At 45.1% G+C, this 5,152-nt stretch overlaps 1 long non-coding RNA gene across 1 annotated transcript in view; it reads right to left on the bottom strand.

Annotated features, from left to right (window-relative positions):
• Positions 1–747: 747 nt before the first annotated feature.
• The window catches only part of LOC103923679, a 7,360-nt gene continuing 2,955 nt past the window's right edge, over positions 748–5,152 (bottom strand). The window contains exon 2 of the long non-coding RNA XR_663943.1: positions 748–2,198. This is a non-coding gene — a long non-coding RNA (uncharacterized LOC103923679). The remainder of the gene's footprint in view (positions 2,199–5,152) is intronic.

Here is a 5,152-nt window from a genome sequence, read left to right as displayed (position 1 = left end):
TTCTTCCAAAAGGCTCTTTTTGCTCTGATGAAGGAAACTTGCAGCTCCCAGGGAAATTCTGTACAGATGTACCCAAACCTCAACAACTTCTCATCTCCCAGCCTTTCTTTTACTTCTGTTCCTGCAAGGAGGGACGCGAAACTGCACCAGGAGCCCAAGCCTGCGCTTGGAGTAGCTGCCCTTCAGGCACTTCAGGCTTGGTTTGGGATGCCAGTCCATGGCCTCAGACAAGCCAAGGCATCATGTTTTCTCCCATGATTGGTGGGAAGTGGCTCCGAAATCGCACGACCCCGACACACGCTCGCGTTTTATTCATCGCTGAACATTGTTTCAGCCAAATGAAGCAAAAAAGACAAATGGTTTCTTTTTCTTTCACAAGTGAAAGTTTTACTCAAAGTTTCTCAAAAATTAGGCAGCAATGGAAGCACACCAGACTGAGAGGGTGAAGTGGCCAGAAGGGCACAGACAGTAACGATGTGCCATATGCTAAAGGAAAACAATATTCCTTTCTTAGAAGAAATCGCTCACCAATGTACAGCACGCTGAAAGACTGAGAGCACGTGGATTTTGGTTAGTACCAGGAAGCAGCAGACTCGTATCAGAAAGAACAACCTTAACGATGTCAGCTGAAAAGCTAAAAGCATTAGAAATACAAGTGCTACAAGGAGCCACCCTGTGGCACCAGCAAGCTAAGGGAACAGAGGGCAAGCCAGGGTGTGCAGTTCTGTGGGTTGGTTTTTTGTTGGGTTGTTTGTTTTTTTTTTTTTGGAAACTCAAGCCAGCCAGAGTGACAAAATCTGGAACTGGCCCAAACAGCTACTTCTGTGGCCGGGAACTCCTTAACTGAGGAACTGAACCAGAAAAGCAGAGGGGCAGCAAGCTCCAGCAGCTCGTGTCCACATGCCACTCACCTGCCAGGCCTTATAGGGGCAAAGCTCTCTGAGGGACGTCAGCGTTCCCCGCTGCCTCACCCTCCGGCATCCAACAACAACAAGAATTACTGCTACTCCCAAAATCCATTCTTCTCTGTGGAAGTTTTCTGATACATAAATAGCTCTCAGAACGAGGATAACAACATATAGCTCTCCCACGGCTAACTCAGGGATGCAGCCAAAGACCTTAAGGGGGGAATAGGTGGAAATGCCACCTGAGACAGCACACCGTGACTCGTCACTGTGGGGTGCGTGGGTACACACACAGCTGCGGGCAGCTGCCCCGAGCCTGCCTGCACTCTCCCCCTCAAGCCTCTCCGAAACCCTGCCCGGGTACTGCCACTTACCCGTGATCTGGACAGCCGGAAGGCAGCACCCGCTGGAGTGCCAGCGGCACAGAGGTGATAAACAACTCGCTCTCCTTCCCAAGTAGACTCACCACTTAGTTTACGGAAGTAAGAGGCGGGATCGCTTAGCTTTCCATCTAAATTCTGATTTAACAGGCCAGTGCCCGACTGCTCACCTCAGCCCCCCAGTTCCCATTACTACTGGAGACCAGACACGTGGTTAGACAGGCCACCTCTTTAATCGGGAACAGTAGTGAGTTCTCATAAAAATGGAGCGACACCAAGGAACTGAGCTACTCCACGACATCCCTGCTCGTGAGGACGTTCGCTCTTGGACCATGACATGAACTGACAGTTTCACGGTCGGTTTTGTTTTCAGCACGCAGAAGCAGCATTAAGGACTCCCATTTCCATCTTTGACGGCTCAGTAGAACATGCCTCTTCTTATATGGAGAGACACAGCTATCACAGAGCGCTGACAATTTCTGACCTTTGTCCTTAATAAATGGAAGGCATCATATCTAAGAATGAAGTCACACACCCGACGAAACTATCAGCTGACATAAAAATACAGCAACTCATCTGCTTAGCAACACAAGCTGCCACCAACATCACTTCCTTCTTACATACAAAGTTCAGTTCACGGGCTCCACCCTGACTCAGAGCCGCCTGTAAAATTGGATCTGACTCGCTGAGAGGTCACGTCTCCTTGCCGTGAGCAGGACTTTCCACAGCAGCTATATTTCACTGGAACTTCCCAACGCGCAGCCCGGGGGAGGCAGGGAGGGAGGGAAACGCTGCTGTAGTCACAGAGTTCACCTGCCGAGGAAGCGAGGTGCTGACTTTCACGTTGCCATTCAGCTTTCCTTCAAGACACGTTTTTCAGAGCAGGTACTGAATAACTTGTTCCTTCTGTGGACTGGGGAGCAAGTGTGATCTGTCACGATTATTTCCTGGGTTTGCACATGCAGGGAGCACCCAGGTGCGACATTCTCGGGTACGGTCAGAAATACCTACACATGTAGTCGTTACTTGTTTTAAAATGGGAGGCAATTTGAAACCCACGGCCAAACACACATTTATAATATCCTTGGAAAATACTTATAAACTTGTTATTTTTTGCTACTCACGTTCATCGAGAAAAAGCATTTAAAATTGTTTCCTTAAACTGTTACACTACAAATGCAGTAAGAACACCTTAAATGTGTTAAGTTTTATGACTTTCTCATGTATTTTTTGGTAAATGCTTCACAAAATTGCAAGTCAATGACAATTAAAAAAACCCCCACATTTACTTACATAGTTAAGTTAGATGTGGTTTCTCTCTGATTCTTTTTCTATTCTGAAAGAGGATCAACTAATAGGATGATACCGTTTCCTCATTAAACTGAGGTCCACTCCCCTCCCTGCTTGGTAAACTTCTAGGAAGAGGACCGAGAGGGATCTGAAGAGACCATCTGTCCCCCCTGGCCGCACAAAGACAGGATAAAGTAGCCCCAGACAATCCCCAACAGATGTGTGTCTAACCTGTTCTTAGAAACCCTCCGTGAAGCTGATACCCGAACTTCCTAAGTGGCTTGTTCTGGTATTTCACTGTAACGATTTAAAAGTTGTTGTTGCATCTCCCCCCACTCTCTTAATATCCAATTTAAGTGATCCTCCCACCCTCCTAATACCCAGTCCGAGACATCTTCCCTCTGTACAGATCTGATTTATCTCATCTTTGCCCCAGCATTCAAAAACAGTTGATCAAATCTCTTCTAACCTTCTACACATTGGAAAATTTATCCAATTCCCTCTAAAAATTATTTTTCAGGCTCAACATCCTCCCTTCCTTCACCATTTCCTTTTATATTCTACATCTCTTACTGTTTCTTGCCCTGTCCTGTACTTTATTTTTCAGCACAGAACATGAAACCAAAGGCAATACTGCAGTTGAGGCCTTACCGGCGCTTAGTGGAGTCATCTTTACATCTTTCTCTGACCTACATATGCCACCTATTGATAAATCCTAAGAGAGCATTGCATTTTGCAAAAAGCATTGCGTTGTCCATTGCTATTTTGTTAGTGATTCTCTACAAACCCCCTATAACCATCTACCTTGATTTCTGCAAGAAATTGGTGATAGCTTTAATTGAATTTCACTTCTGCTTTTATCAAGTTCATTTTGATTTCTGAGCTAATCATCCATAGTGGTCACCATCCTCCCAGCTTGGTGTAATGGAGACATTTCATAAACATGCTCTGCATTACATCAATCCATATTATTCTCTGTGTTTTCTTACACCGCATTTACGATGGTAGTATCTTGGTGCCTTACAGCAGAGTAACTGGTGACATCTCTTCTGCCTCTCTCCCTCTCTATCTTGTCCTTCCTCCCTCCAGAAGGGCGAGCATGGAAAATTTAGCTCCAGAAGGATAGAGGGACATCCATAAACCCACTGTACCTGCATATAGAGGAGAAAAAGTAAAATAAATCATTCCTTTCGCTATTTCAGACCCACCCCTGAGAAAACGGTTTCATATATAGCTAAATTTAAAGCTTAACAGAGTTCTGCCGTGACAGAGCAGCAAAGTTGTCAGCTGTGGTCTTCATTTCATTGGCACAAAACACTTGAAGAGAAGGGCTAAAACTGAATATGAATCAATACTCTATGGAAACAGCATAATATGGAGGAAAAAGATAATGCACTGACACTGTAGGCTGCATTAATTATTGTGGGTACTGGGATGTTCAAAAAGTGCGAGATACATTCAGCAAACAAGTAAGGACTTCAACGTGCTTGTACGATCTTCACAGTTTCTCACAATCCAGCCAGACGCGTATCCCTTGCGCAGCACTTCACAGCCAGAAAAAAACCAACTACCTGGCTAAGCAGAGTTTGATCATCGAAGGATTTAAAACAACACACTGTTAATTGAACCTTACAAATATTAAATATAAACTGAATTTAACAAAATGTACTCTGGTAATACCGACGTACAGATAAACACCTCGCTTCATCCACACACTTCACAGGAGAAACGTTAGATCTGGTTCTACAAGATGCTGCGTACTTGTCACTCATGCTGACATGATTTGGAAGTAGAGGTGTTCAATACCGCTGAGTGCCAATCGTGAAGAAGTAAGTCTAGAGCCACAGGTCAGTGTTAAAGGCACCACCACCACCAGACGCCTCATCTCGTATCCCTCCGTTCTGCACCTTTTCTGGTTCTGTCTTGCGTAAATATCTAAAATTTGCCTTATCCCTAAAGAGGAACGCCTCAGCTCTGCAGCGCTGAGGGAACTCCCCTGGAAACCCGCCAGAAACTCACCTTTCCTATGCACAAGTTTGTTTATGCTTTGGGCATTGCAAGCCACTTACACAATCGTTTTATTTACTTGTACATTCTTGGCAGATGAACAGAATAGCCTATTTCAGTTAAGGCAGAAAGACCTCGTGCCTTCAGCCTGGGGTGGCAGAGGAGGGAGGGGATGTGCGCTGCATCTGTAACGCCACAGGTCGCACTTCACAGGCTGATGGCTGCACTGAATGGCACAACTTTTAAGCAATGGACCAATTGTTTTCTCTCGTAAAAAATGCAAGCCAGAACATGCTGGTTTTTTCACACCGAGAGCACAGATTGTATCACTGCTTCTAAAGTGGCAGGACTTTACTTGAAGCTCTTCTACAACTTAACAGAAAAGAAGTAGTAAAACAGTTGCTAGAAGATAAAGACAGCAGATACCATAGCACTAATGCTTATTGTTTAATCTTTGGTGTAGTAGGTTACCACCGTGACTTTTGGGTCAGAACACTGCACATGCCGTCAGCTTTTTGTATTTAATAAATGATCTACCGCACACCATTTCCACCTTGCATTCCCTTGTAG

The sequence above is a fragment of the Pygoscelis adeliae genome, unplaced genomic scaffold (assembly GCF_000699105.1).
Source record: "Pygoscelis adeliae isolate BGI_AS28 unplaced genomic scaffold, ASM69910v1 Scaffold98, whole genome shotgun sequence".
NCBI classification, from domain to species: Eukaryota; Metazoa; Chordata; class Aves; order Sphenisciformes; family Spheniscidae; genus Pygoscelis; species Pygoscelis adeliae.
The sequence above is the reverse complement of the archived record's forward strand: the minus strand, read 5'-3'. Positions and strand labels throughout refer to the sequence as shown.